Genomic DNA, 15383 nt, shown 5'->3' on the forward strand with positions numbered 1-15383 from the left:
AATCCCAGATCTGCCACTTGTCAGCTCTGTGACTGTGGACAAGTCACTCAACTTCTCTGGGCCTCAGTTACCTTATCTGTAAAATGGGGATTAAGGTTGTGAGCCTCACGTGGGACAACCTGATTACCCTGTATCTCCCCCAGGGCTTAGAACAGTGCTCTGCAGCTAGTAAGCGCTTAACAAATACCAACATTATTATTATTATTATTTGCCCAAGGTCACAGCAAACAAGTGGCAGAGCCAGGATTAGAACCCAGGTCCCCTGACTCCCAGGCTTGAGCTCTTTCTGATAGGCCACGTTGCTTCCCTAACTTCTGTAGACCACCTGAACTGCAAGCTCCCCTCTAGACTGTAAACTCCTTGCGGGCAGAGAATTTGTCTACCAACTCTGTTATAGCGTACTCTCCCAAGTGCTTAGTACAGTGCTCTCTTGGCACCCTGTAAGCACTCAATAAATATCACTGATTGATTCTGCAAGAATACCACTTCCACGTTTAGGAGAACCAGGTCCAGTCCCAAGTCACTCAAAGGTGTTTACTGAGCATCTACTGTGGGCAGAGTGCTTGGGAAAAGCTGCGAGAAGCAGCATGGCCTAGTGGAAACGGTGCAGGGCTGGGAGTCAGGAATCTGGGTTCTAAGCTGTGTCTCTTTGGGTAAGTCATTTAGCTTCATTATGCCTTAGTTTCCTCCTCTGTAAAATGGAGATTTGATACCTATTATTATTATCATTGTTATTATTATTATTGTATTCGTTAAGTGCTTAGTATGTGTCAAGCACTTTTATGGGCACTGCGGTAGGTACAAGTTAATCAGGTTGGACACAGTCCCTGTCCCACTTGGGCTCAGTCTAAAAGTCATACGCCCACTTTTAGACTGTGTGGGACTAGGACAGTGTCTGATATGATAATTGTGTATCCACCCTAGCACGTAGCACCGGGCTTGGTACATAGAAAGTGCCGAAAAAATACCACAGTAAGGATTACTGAAGCAGCGTGGCTCAGTGGAAAGAGCCCGGGCTTGGGAGTCAGAGGGCATGGGTTCGAATCCTGATTCTGCCACTTGTCGGCTGGGCAAGTGACTTCACTTCTCTGTACCTCAGTTCCCTCATCTGTTAAATGGGGATGAAGACTGTGAGCCCTACGTGGGACAACCTATCTTGTATCTACCCTAGGACCTAGAACAGTGCTCTGCACATAGTAAGCGCTTAACAAATACCAACATTATCCCCCCCCTTCACCTCCCCTCAGCTAAGCCTCCTTTCACCCCCTTTCCCTCTGCTCCTCCCCCTCTCCCTTCCCCTCCCCTCAGCACTGTGCTCATCCGCTCATTTGTATATATTTTTATTCCCCTATTTATTTTGTTAATGAGATGTACATCCCCTTGATTCTATTTGTTGCTATTGTTTCTGTCCATCTGTCTCCACCGACTAGATTGTAAGCCCATCAATGGGCAGAGATTGTCTCTATCAGTTGCCGAATTGTACATTCCAAGCACTTAGTACGTACTACTGGATGAATGAATGATTACTATTATCATTATTATTATGGTATTTGTTAAGCGCTTACTATGTGCCGAGCACTGTTCGAAACGCTGGGGTAGATACAAGGTAATCAGGTTGTCATTCATTCATTCATTCAATAGTATTTATTGAGCGCTTACTATGTGCAGAGCACCATACTAAGCGCTTGGAATGTACAATTCGTCAACAGATAGAGACAATCCCTGCCCATTGATGGGCTTACAGTCTAATCGGGGCAGACAGATGGACAAAAACAAGACAACTTAATCATGATAAATAGAATCAAGGGGATGTACAAAATAAATAGGGGAATAAAAATATATATAAATGAGCACAACGTTGAAGGGGGGGAAGGGAGAGGGGGAGAAGCAGAGGGAAAGGGGGGAAAGGGGGCTTAGCTGAGGGGAGTTGAAGGGGGAGCAGAGAGGGAGCAGAGAGGGAGCAGAGGGAGCAGAGGGAAAAGAGGAAGCTCAGTCTGGGAAGGCCTCTTGAAGGAGGTGAGCTCTCAGTAGGGCTTTGAAGAGAGGTAGAGAGTTAGTTTGGCGGAAATGAGGAGGGAGGGCTCCAAGACAGCAGTAGGATGTGGGCCAGAGGTCGACGGTGGGATAGGCGTGAATGGGGACGGTGAGGAGGTGAGCGGCAGAGGAGCGGAGCGTGCAGTGTAGGCAGTGGTCAAGGTGATGGAGAGCCTTGAAGCCCAGAGTGAGAAGTTTTTGTTTCGTGAGGAGGTTGTCCCACGTGGGGCTCACCGTTTTAATCCCCCTTTTCCAGATGAGGTGACTGAGGCACAGAGAAGTGAAGTGGCTTGCCTAAGGTCACACAGCAGACAAGTGGCGGATCTGGCATTAGAACCCACGTCCTCTGGCTCCCAAGCTCCTCGGGCTCTTTCCACTAAGCCACGCTGCTTCCCTGGATGATGAGGATGATAAGGATTTGGGTTATGATAATTAGGAGAGCGACGAGAGAGTGTCTTGACAGGATCGACAGATGAGCCCTGGGCTTGAGGCTTCAAGGCGGTCTATTATACTGTTCTACTGCCCTCTCCCAAGCACCGCAGAGCGCTGTACTAAGCCATTGGGAGAGTGCAATACAACAGAGTCGGTAGACACATTCCCTGCCCACAACGAGCAAATCTAACTGCAACCGTTGATTCTTTTTCCAGAGTTCTCGATTGTGTGACCAAGAACATCATTCAGGCATTAGGAGAATGGAGCTCATCATGCTTCACGATGAGCCCGTCAAGCTCATTACATCTGTTACCTAAACTAAGTAGTTCCTTGAGGTTTTCAACCGGAAAGATTACTCACATATGAACATACTGCCCCGAAATCCCAACCCTCTAGATTTGAAATTTGTGCAGCCACCATTCCACAGTGAGAGAAGGTTGTGACCGTGGAGATTGAAAAGAACAAAACCTTTTTTAGCTTTTGGCAGAGTTTTTGTGGCTCTGCAACTGCTGTGTCTGAGTTCAAGATCCTGTCACGGGATCGTGGTCCAGTCACAGTTGTGCGTGTGCCCCCGCTCTCCCTTTTCTTCCCACTGCCCAGCTGGGCCCGGCCTCCTTATTCCGCATGGGCTCCCTTCCCCCCTCCCTGCCCATTCCCCTGCCAAGTGCTAGTTCTGGCCAGCCGGGCAACCCTGCAATGATAGGCTTAGTGGGCGGGGGGGGGGCTGGAGAAGGGAGCCGCCGGCAGCCCAGGGAACCTTCGGGGGAGAGAGGCAAAAGAGGATGTGACTGTCCCACTCTGAGCAAGGTTTTCTCTTCCTCCTCCTCCCCCTCCTGCTTCTCCTCCTCTTTCTTCCCCTCCTCCTCCTTCTTTATCTTCTCCTCTTAATACAGCACACAATCTAGCAGCGCTTGCCCAAATCCAAGGCCAACTGTACTGATTCAAAAGTATACAATTATAGTTTGAGATGTTGACTTTATCAGGCTTTCAAAATTTGTTTTGGAAAAACTGCCCCAGTGGAGAGGTTCATTTCTTGTGCCCCGTATGGCTTATTCGTGTTTTCTGGTTTCGGGCAGCCCGGTTATATTTTTGCTAACTCATCTATCCATCAGGCAATATCAATTCCTTAACAGTATGCATCGAGATCCTACTTGGGAGAATCCAAAAGGGGTAAAAGATGTCATTCCTGCCCTCAAGGAGCTGACAGTCATACACTGTGTTCTGTAAAAAAATGCATGCCTGATGCAAAATGGCTACAAACGTTTGAATATACACGGCACATTTTTGCGTTTTCCTATATGGTTGCTTTTAAGGATACTGCACGGATCATTTTTCCGGCAAAATCTCAGAATGCTTGCTAGTACCACATTAGTACCTTATTTAGTACCATGCTGTGGGATTTTAGCACATCCTGAGTCTTGCCCTCATTTTGAGAAGGAAAACAGACTGATAAGATTCTTTAACCCAGTGGCAACACATTACATTTCAACCTGTTCTTTCTGGACATTCCATTCTTGTGAAGAATGGCATTCTTAAGAGAAAATACTTTCCACACGATTTTCAGGCCTAGAAAGATTTCTCCGGAGAAGGAATGTGTGAGAAAGCAAAATCCGTACAACCACCACAAGCCCCACACGTGGCCAGGAGTGCGAGGGAAATGCAAGGCGCGGCAAACGCAGTGTCTTGTCAGTGAGGGAGTCTCACCAGACAAGAGCCTCAGGAGCAGCCCAAGCTAAGTGGGGCTTCACCGACGCCAAACTACGGAAGAATTTTGTAGTTCTTTGTAGTTCTCTGTGGTTTTGCCCTCTAAATTATTAATGAGAATATCGTTATTATTACGATAATAACTTAGGAATCATCAAGCCTAGTTTTAGCACAAGTTTCCTGAAGCATGAAGGTTCCTACCACTAGAAGATTAAAAAGGAGCAGTGGGATAAACGATATTTGCATGGAGCAAGGTATCTGTTGGGGATTGAATCATGCATGGAGTTGGCTGGCAAGCATTTTTTCAGTGCTCACTGAGGGACTATTAAAGGATGGAAAAAGATTGGTGGCATAATGCGATAGGATGGAGAGAATTCATTTTAATTAGATAATTTCCCAAAGAACTCCAAGAGATCAATCAACTAGTCGGTAGTATTTATTGAGCGCCTAATGTATGCAGAGCACTGGATTAAATGCTTGGGAGGGTACGGTGAAGTAGGAAACACTGGGCCTTCCGGGAGCTTTGAATCAAATGGAAGAGGCGATTCGATCGTATTTATTCAGCGCTTACTGTGCGCAGAGCAATGAACTAAGCACTTGGGAAAGTACAATGCAGCAATAGTGACAATCCCTGCTCACAATGAGCTCATGGTCCAGTGAGGGGGAGGTGGGGGGCGGGGGGGACACAGACAGACACAAGCCATTCACAGATCAATCAATTAATGGTATTTATCGAGCGACTGCTGTGTGCAGAGCACTGTACTAAACACTTGGGAGGGGACAGTGGAGTAGGAAACATTGTCCCTGCCTTCAGGGAGCTTTGAATCTAATGGCAAAGGCTGACAGACACAAGCCATTAGAAAATCAATTAATTAATGGTATTTATAGAGTGGCTGCTGCGTTCAGACAACTATACTAGGCACTTGGGAGAGTCCAATACAATTAGAGTTGGTAGGCAAAATTCCTGCCCATGATGAGCTTATTTATTGTCATTATTATTTTTCTTATGATCATTATTATTGTATTGTTAAGCACTTACTATGTGTCAAGCCCTGTTCTAAGCGCTGGGGTAGATGTGAGTTAATCACGTCAGGCACAGTCCCCGTCCCCCATGGGGTGTATAGTCTAAGTAGGAGGGAGTAGGATTTACTCACCCCTCCCTCAGCCCCACAGCATTTAGGTGCATAGCCATAATTTATTCATTTAATAATCATAATAATAATAGATAATTGTGGTATATATTAAGTGCTTCCTAGGTGCCAGGCACCATACTAAGCGCTGGGGTGGATATGAGCAAATCGGGTTGAACGTCGTCCCCGTCCCATATGGGGCTCAGAGTCTCAAGCCCCATTTTACAGATGAGGTAATTGAGGCACAGAGAATAATATTAATAATGTTGGTATTTGTTAAGCGCTTATTATGTGCAGAGCACTGTTCTAAGCGCTGGGGTAGATACAGGCTAATCAGGTTGTCCCATGTGAGGCTCACAGTTAATCCCCATTTTACAGATGAGGTAATTGAGGCACAGAGAAGTTAAGTGACTTGCCCACAGTCACACAGCTGACAAGTGGCAGAGCCGGGATACGAACCCATGACCTCTGACTCCCAAGCCCGGGATCTTTCCACTGAGCCACGCTGCTTCTCCTCAATTCTTTGCATTTTGCTAATAATAATAATGAATAATTATGGTATTTGTTAAGCGCTTACTATGTGCAAAGCACTGTTCCAGGTGCTGGGGTTGATACAAGGTGATCAGGTTGTCCCACATGAGGCTCACGTTCTTCATCCCCATTTTCCAGATGAGGTAACCGAGGCCCAGAGAAGTGAAGTGACTTGCCCAAGGTCACACAGCAGACAAGTGGCAGAGCCTGGATTAGAACGCATGTCCTTCTGACTCCCAGGCCTGTGCTCTATCCACTACACCGCAGAGCTTTCTGTCTCCCCCGTAGACTGTTAGCTCATCGTGGGCATTCATTCATTCAATAGTATTTATTGAGCGCTTACTATGTAGCAGAAGCACATAGCAGAAGCAGCGTGGCTCAATGGAAAGAGCACGGGCTTTGGAGTCAGAGGTCATGGGTTTGTATCCCGGCTCTGCCACTTGTCAGCTGTGTGACTTTGGGCAAGTCACTTAACTTCTCGGTGCCTCAGTTACCTCATCTGTAAAATGGGGATTAAGACTGTGAGCCCCACGTGGGACAACCTGATTCCCCTGTGTCTACCCCAGCGCTTAGAACAGTGCTCGGCACATAGTAAGCGCTTAACAAATACCAACATTATTATTATGTGCAGAGCACTGTACTAAGTGCTTGGAATGGACAAGCTCAATGACGAGCTGCCCAATGGCGAGCTCACAGTCTAAATGGGGGAGACAGACAGCAGAACAAAACTGAACAAAACAAAAACAAGACAACATCATCAAGATAAATAGAATCAGGTTGCTCCCCCTTCCTCCGTGGGCCTCACAGTCCCCATCTTCCAGAGGAGGGAACTGAGGCCCAGAGAAGCAACGTGGCTCAGTGGAAAGAGCCCGCAGGGAACATGGTGTCTGTTCATTGTTGTATTGTACTTTCACAAACGCTTAGTACAGTGATCTGCACACAGTAAGCACTCAATAAATACAATTGCATGAATGAATGTCTCCCAACTCTGTTTTATCGTCCTCTCCCGAGCACTTAATACAGTGCTCTGCACAAACAGTAAGTGCTCAATAAGTACAACTGATCGATAGTAATGATGTCATGGGTCACATCACAAGACCCAGGAAGACAGACCAGCTCTGGGGCCCAAGGAGGGAAGGGAAGATTAATCAGGCCTCTGTTGTGCTCCCAGAATGGTCACAATGGGCACTTCCAGTGGTCATGGTGGGTGTCTTTGGCAGCAGTGAGGCTCCCTCTTTGGGCACTGGGCCTTGCCCACAGATAGGAAAGAGGAGGGGTGAGGTGTGTATGTGTGTGTGTGGGCATGTATGTGTGTACAGGCAGGGTCTTTTCACTGGAGCGGCCCAAACGGAGAGCTGGTGGCCCTGTCTCTGGGGCCACCCACCTGTGAGGAGGGGTTCCTCTGCCAGAGAAGCCCATGTCCCTCTGCTGAAGCACGAGGCCGGTCGGGACATGGACCCTCGCCTGGGACCGCTGCCCCGAACAGACCCGAGCGCCGGGGATCGAGCCCGCTGGCCGGGGGTTGGCCGGTCGTCCAAGTGGCCCCCGCACGCAACACTGGGTCTTAAACCCGGCCCCTCTGGCAGCCAAGATAATAATAATAATGATGGTATTTAACCCAGGTGGTCGGATGGGGGCTAGTGATCCAGGATCCTGGTTCTAGTTGTGCCCGTCCAGTATTTCTTCCCATCAGCGGGGCAGGATACATTCCTAAGTCAGTGAACAGCATGTTCCTTTCCAATTTGGATACGGCAGGGCCTGGAGTGGTCCATTAATTAGAGATGATGGCTTTTGAGAAGCAGGTCTGAGAGAGCCCACACCGGGAATCCAGTGTCCTTCCGCTCACTCGGTAGTTCGGTGTGACACTGCAGGACACGGTGGCTCAGTCAGTGTCTGTGGCTGAGCTGTTTCACCCTGTGCTGGGTGGCTGTTGGGTACGGGGCAAAGGGGAAAGATCTGCAGGAACGAGAGTCCAGGGAGGGGGCGAGAGACCCAACGAAGGTGCCCTCAGGGGCGCCCGGCTAGTATCTCCATCCCACTTCTGCCGAGCCTGTCGGGGGGGGGGGGGGGGGGAGCACCGCTGCCCAGGTGGCATCTATTCAGCGCTTACCATGTGCCGGGCACGGTGCCGAGAGCTACGGCAGGCACGATCGGGTGCTCAATCGACGGTATTTATCGAGAGCTTATCGTGTGCACAGCGCTGGCCTAAACTCTTGGGAGAGACCAATCCAACAGAGTAGACAGAAGATCATCAATGAATCAATCAATCAACGGTATTTGCTAAGAGCTTACTTTAGGCAAGGTACCGTACTAGGCACTCGGGAGAGTACAGTGCCAGTGGAGCCGATAGAAGCTAATCGGGTCGGACACGGCCCCCATCCCCTCGTCCCCCACGGGGCTCCCAGTCTAAGCTGGAGGAAGAACAGATATCTTCTCTCCACTTTTTTTTAAAAAACGTCATTCGTTAAGCGCTTGCTAAGTGCCAGGCACTGAGCCGGGGAAGGTGGAAGATGCAAGATAATCAGATTGGACACAATCCCTGTCCCACACGGGCTCAAGCCCCACTTCACAGACGGAGGCCCAGAGAAGCGGAGTGACTTGCGGGGCGGGGATTCGAATTTGGGTCCTTCTGACTCCCAGGCCCATGGTCTATCCACTAGGCTACGCGGAAACAAAGCCCAGAGAAGTCGAGTGACTTGCCCAAGGTCACAGGCCGCAGGCGAGCAGCGGAATCGGGGCGAGAGGCCAGGTCTCCTGGTTCCCAGCCCCGGGCCCTTTTCCGCTAGGCCGCGCTGCTGTTCAGCTGTAAGGCGGGAACTCCAAGAACACGAGGAGAGAAGGGAGCAGGATGCTGCTTGTATCAGCACTCCTGGTTTCTCCCACTGGCGGGCCCGCCCCATCTTAGTCAGTGCCGCAGCAGGGGTGGAGTGGCAGGCACTTGGCCCAGCCGGAGGTTGAGGGGGGGTGGGGGGTGGAGGAGGAGTGGGACGACGGCGTCTGATCTCCAGCTTCACCTAGAACGCCGTCGCTCTGCTTCCCAGCCAAATTTGAAAATGCCGTGTGGCAGCTAAGTCTTCCATCCTGACCCGAAGAGCCAAGAGGGAATACGTGTCCGACCTGATTATACAGTGCTTGGCACATGGTAAGCGCTGAACAAATACCGCAGTGATTGTGTCATTGTCTGAACTCCAGTGAATAACAAGGAATTGAGGATTAATGCCTGGATTTTAACTTGCCGAGCAAGTTGGTTCGTTCGTTCGGTGGAACTGATGGAGCCCTTGTGCATGCAGAGCCCTGAACTGGTCACAGCCCCCTCCAAATCCCACCTCCTCGAGGAAACTTTTCCTGATGAATTCCCAGCACCTAGTCACGTCAGCCCAACACATGCCACCCTTTTTTTTAACGGCATTTGTTCGGCACTTGTCTTATGGGAAGCAGCGTGGCTCAGTGGAAAGAGCCCGGGCTTGGGAGTCAGAGGCCATGGGTTCAAATCCCGGCTCTGCCCCTTGTCAGCTGTGTGACTGTGGGCAAGTCATTTAACTTCTCTGTGCCTCAGTTACCTCATCTGTAAAATGGGGATGAAGACTGCGAGCCTCACGTGGGACAACCTGATTACCCTTTATCTACCCCAGTGCTTAGAACAGTGCTCTGCACATAGTAAGCACTTAACAAATACCAACATTATTATTATGCCATCAAGTCACTTACTGTGTCAAACACTGCTCTAAGCGCTGGAGTGGATAAAAGTTAATTAGGTTGCCCCTAACATCCTTAACACTTCTCTAGATTTTACTCCTGCCTTTAGTAGTACCAAGTACGTATGCATCAGCTGTGTGACTTTGGGCAAGTCACTTAACTTCTCTGTGCCTCAGTTACCTCATCTGGAAAATGGGGATTAAGACTGTGAGCCCCACGTGGGACAACCTGATTACCCTCTGTCTACTCCAGTGCTTAGAAAAGTGCATGGCACGTAACAAGCGCTTAACAAATGCCATAATTATTATTGTATTCAATTGTTCATTCAGCGATTTCAGACTTATACATTGGTCCTACTTCCTGTTGTGTCTTCATTCTTCCTCCTGCCTGCCCCTACGATTTATAAAAATGTTTTGTCTGTCGGTCTCCATTACTTGACCGTGGGCTCTGGGAGAGCAGGGACCATGTGTCTTTTTCTGTTGCAAAGCACTCGCTTAGAACAGTGCCCAGCGATTAGAACAGTGTCCAATGCTTAGAACAGTGCCCAGCGCTTAGAACAGTGCTTTGCACATAGTAAGTGCTTAACACATGCCATCGTTATTATTATTACAGTGCTCTAATACGTGCTCTGCGCTCAGGCACTCAATAAACTCTGATGATGATGATCGATTGGTTGATGAAAGTAGAAGACACAGTCCCTCACTTTAAGGCGTTTGAAATCTCTCTGTGATCCACTTTTTCCTCTTCCCCCAAAGAGCCTCCCCAAATCTGCCAAACCACGACCCTCCCAATATTGAAAACCTGCCTAAAATTCCACTTCTTCCAGTACGTCATCCCAGCACCCCAAATCGGATTAACAACGCGGCCACCGTTAGCATTTACGCATCTTTTTATTCCCACCCCGCAGCACTTATGTGCGTTTGCATTCGATTGTGCCTTTTAATTATTCTCTTTGAAAAGAGAAAAGAGAAAAGATTCTCTTTGAGCCTCCCCCATTAGCGTATAAGCTCCTTGTGGGCAGGGAACATGTGCTTCCTTGTCTTCTTCCGAAGAGTTTAGAAGAGTGCACCCCACACAGAAGGTACTCAAGAAATACTAACCAATCAATAAATAAATCAATGAATCAGTAGCATTTATTGAGCACTTACTGTGTACAGAGCACTCCGGAGGGTACAATATAATAGAGTGGGAAGACACAATCCCTGTCCACAAGGAGCTTACAGTCTACAGGGGAGACAGGCAGGCAATAGTAGAGAAAAAGAAAGGAACATAAGTGCTGTGGGGCTGGGATGAGTATCAGAGTGTAATTATTCCTCCTCCTCCTCCTCCTTCTACTGCTACTAATGGAAACTGGGGCAAGAAGGGCGACAGTGGCCAGAACGTTGTTAAGGAATTAATGGAAAGAGCCTGGGCCTGGGAGTCAGAGGACCTGGGTTCTCATCCCAGCTCCACCACTCACCTGCTGGATGACCTTGGGTAAGTCACTTCACTTCTCTGAGCCTCAGTTTCCTCTTCTATAAAAAGAGGGATTACATATGGTGATGGGTTTTTTTAAAGCGCTTACTATGAGCAAAACACCGTTCTAAGCGCTGGGGGGGAATACAAGGTGATCAGGTTGTCCCACGTGGGGCTTCCAGTCTTAATCCCCATTTTCCAGATGAGAGAACTGAGGCCCAGAGAAGCGAAGTGACTTGCCCAAAATCACACAGCTGACAAGAGGCAGAGTCGATATTAGAACCCGGACCTCTGACTCCCAAGCCCTGGGTCTTTCCACTGAGCCACGCTACATATCTGTTCTCTCTCCGAGGATATCCATTTTATCCTAGGAGTTTCCATAGAGCTGAATGGCCATTCCCTTCTTCCTGAGGGGAAATCTAATTTGTTAGTTGGGAAATTGAAGTTGCATTTCCATCCAAGCACATATATTCTAGTGCCATCTAGCTAACCAGAAAGGTAACTTCCCCAGCGAGCGCACCAACAGGCAGGACAAATGCAGGCAAACGGCAGTCTTCCCAGATGACCCCATCTGGCTAGTCCGCGTGTGAGATGACGGAGTCGGGCAGGACTCCGACAGGCAGGTGAAGCTCAAACTGGGAGTTTTGAGTGTCTGGGGGCAGCCATGTTGAACCAGAAAGCGCTTTCTTCTTCTTTCTAACTCCAAGCTCCCTCGGTTGATCCTCCCCCTCCTCTCCTCTTGTCTCTGGAGGGAGGTTGGAGAGCAGCTGTCTGGCACCTCCTCGACATAGGCTTTACTGACAGGCGATGCCATTGTCTTTGCCCAGTCCAGTGTTGAGTGCCCGTTTGAAAACTTCTAGTCAGAATTTCCATTTTGGCCACGATTCTATACCAAGCACACCTGTTGGTACCAGCCTAAAACTAGGAAGTCCTGGAGCTTCTCGCCTCCAAGGTTCTCACGGGCAAGGATCAGATCTTAAATGCTACTAGACTGTCAGCCCCCGGAGGGCAGGAATCACATCTGCCGATTCTATTGTATTGGACTCTCCCAAGCGCTTCGAATAGAGCTCTGCAAACAATAAGGGCTCAATAAGGGCCACTGATTGATTGTTTTCCTAAGCACATTTATTTATTCATTACTATTAACGTCTGTCTCCCCCTCTAGACTGTAAGCTTGTTGTGGGCGGGGAATGTGTCTGTTTATTGTTTTTTTTTGTTGTTTTGTTTTTTGTGGTTTTTTTGTTGTTGTTGTTGGTATTTGTTACTTACTTACTATGTGCCGAGCACTGTTCTAAGCGCTGGGGTAGACACAGGGGAATCAGGTTGTCCCACGTGGGGCTCACAGTCTTAATCCCCATTTTACAGATGAGGTAACTGAGGCACCGAGAAGTTAAGTGACTTGCCCAAAGTCACACAGCTGACAAGTGGCCGAGCTGGGATTTGAACCCATGACCTCTGACTCCAAAGCCCGTGCTCTTTCCACTGAGCCACGCTGCTTCTCTATTGTGATACTGTACTCTCACAAGCACTTAGTACAGTGCTCTGTACACAGTGAGTGCTCAATAAATAAGACTGAATGGATGAATGAATGAACTGAGTACCGGCAGTGTTGCCCAGTGGGTAAAGCATGGGTCTGGGGAGCACGGGAGTTCCAGCTCTGCCCCTGGAATTGGCGCAAGCCTGGGAGTCAGGGGGTCTTGTCCCAGCCCTGCTGTATGATTTGGGCAAGTCACATACCTCACCCCCCTCTAAGCTCATTGTGGGCAGGGAATGTCTCTGTTTATTGTTGGGTTGTACTCTCCCAAGTGCTTAGTACAGTGCTCTGCGCACAGTAAGCGCTCAATAAATATGACTGAATGAATGAACGAATTTAATAATAATAATAATGTTGGTATTTGTTAAGCGCTTACTATGTGCCGAGCACTGTTCTAAGCGCTGGGGTAGACACAGGGGAATCAGGATGTCCCACGTGGGGCTCACAGTCTTAATCCCCATTTTTACAGATGAGGTAACTGAGGCACAGAGAAGTAAAGTGACTTGCCCACAGTCACACAGCTGACAAATGGCAGAGCTGGGATTCGAACTCATGACCTCTGACTCCAAAGCCCGTGCTCTTTCCACTGAGCCACGCTGCTTCTCAGAATTTACCCTCTCTGGGGCTGTTTCCTCATCTGTCAAATGGAGAAGCACTCACTCTCCCTCTCTCTCAGATTGGGAGCCCCATGTGGCATGGAGACTGGGTCCAAGCTGATCATTTTTTGTACCTACCTCTAGTGCTTAGCCCAGTGCTTGGTGAAGAGAAATAATAATTACCATGGTTATTTACAGTGCACAGCCCACGGTAGGTGCTCAGCACCTATCTGCTTGGGTTGATTCTTAATTGGTGTCATGAAAATAGTGTTAAGTGAAAAGGAACTGAAGGTAATTATTTCCCTGGGAAATAATGCAAAGTGCATTATGATATTCATTCATTCATTCATTCATTCAATCAGTCGTATTTATTGAAAGCTTACTGTGTGCAGAGCACTGTACTAAGCGCTTGGAATGTACAATTCAGCAACAGATAGAGACAATCCCTGCCCAACAACGGGCTCATAGTCTAAAAGGGAGAAACAGACAACAAAACAAGTAAGTAGCCAGGCATCTAGGCTTCAAGGCTCTCCATCACCTTGCCCCCTCCTACCTCTCCTCTCTTATCTCTTTCCACTGCCCACCCTGCACGCTCCACTCCTCTGCCGCCCACCTCCTCACCATCCCCCATTCTCGCCTATCCTGCCTTCGACCGCTGGGCCACATCCTCCCGCGGTCCTGGAACGCCCTCCCTCCTCACTTCCGCCAAACTCATTCTCTTCCCCTCTTCAAAACCCTACTTAAAGCTCACCTCCTCCAAGAGGCCTTCCCAGACTGAGCTCCCCTTTTCCCTCTACTCCCTCTACCCCCCCTTCACCTCTCCGCAGCTAAACCCTCTTTTCCCCCCACTGTATACTGATTTGTTTACTGGGCCCCTTCCCATCCCCTCAGCACTGTACTCATCCGCTCAACTGTATATATTTTCATTACCCTATTTATTTGTTAATGAAATGTGCATCGCCTTGATTCTATTTATTTGCTATTGTTTTAATGAGATGTTCATCCCCTTGATTCTATTTATTGCTATTGTTCTTGTCTGTCTGTCTCCCCCGATTAGACTGTAAGCCCATCAAAGGGCAGGGACTGTCTCTATCTGTTACCGATTTGTACATTCTATGCGCTTAGTACAGTGCTCTGCACATACTTTTGAATGAATCAGTACCATCAAGATAAATAGAATCGTAGATATATACACATCATTAATAAAATAGAGTAATAAATAATATGTACAAATATACACAAGTGCTGTGAGGAGGGGAAGGGGGTAGAACAGAAGGAGGGAGCAGAGGGAAAGGGAGGGCTCAGTCTGGGAAGCCTCCTGGATGAGGTGATATCCCAAGATCCTAAAACTTGACCAAGATGATGTAAATATACTGTAAAACAGTGATAAAAACCAGAATAAATAGAATTACATGATCAAATAGCTATGTAAATATGTGCCAAGAATGATGGATTCTGCCCTTGAAAAGGACACAGGAGCCTCGGCCCTTGAATTAGATGGTTTTTATCTGTACTTATGCAAATAGGTAATTTTCAAAATGTTACCTTTCATGTCCTATTTGGCAAAGAGGCAGCTTGCGCAATCACTCTCCAGAGTTGCCATTATCTGATCTCAATGTATCTGACAGAATCTGATGCTCAACTGAAACAGGCTCTAACCGCTCTCTTTAAGTCAGTCCAAAGCCCCCCACCCGCCCCCCTTGGAATGATTTTCCAAAACTGATCCTCTCCTGCCCGCCCCTGCCCCTCTGTATCCTCCCCTAGTCTGTACAAAACATATTGTGGATGACAGGCTACCCCAGCGCTTAGAACAGTGCTTGGCACATAGTAAGCGCTTAACAAACACCATAATTATTATTATTAAATAAATCAATGTCTCTGGCCCTACGCAGCAGTCACTGCTCCTCAAAACCTTAGCCACTGCTTCTCAGAAACCTTCTCCCCATCAAACAAACTCCTCAACATTGCCTTTAAAAGGCACTCAATAGGTTCTCCCCCTCCTATCAATCAATCAATCAATCAATCAATCATTAATTCAATAGTATTGAGCGCTTACTGTGTGCAGAGCACAGTACTCGTACGTATTGAGTTTCTACTGTATGCAGAGCACTCTGCTAAGCGCTTGGAAGAGTAAAATATAACAGAATTGGTAGATAGGTTCCCTGCTGTCAAGGAGCTCACAATCTAGAGGGGGAGACAGACATTAAAATAAATGACAGGTATGGACAGCTGTGGGGCTGAGAGTGGAGTGAATAAAGGGTACGAATCCAA

This window comes from Ornithorhynchus anatinus, unplaced genomic scaffold (assembly GCF_004115215.2).
Source record: "Ornithorhynchus anatinus isolate Pmale09 unplaced genomic scaffold, mOrnAna1.pri.v4 scaffold_93_arrow_ctg1, whole genome shotgun sequence".
In the NCBI taxonomy this organism is placed as follows: Eukaryota; Metazoa; Chordata; class Mammalia; order Monotremata; family Ornithorhynchidae; genus Ornithorhynchus; species Ornithorhynchus anatinus.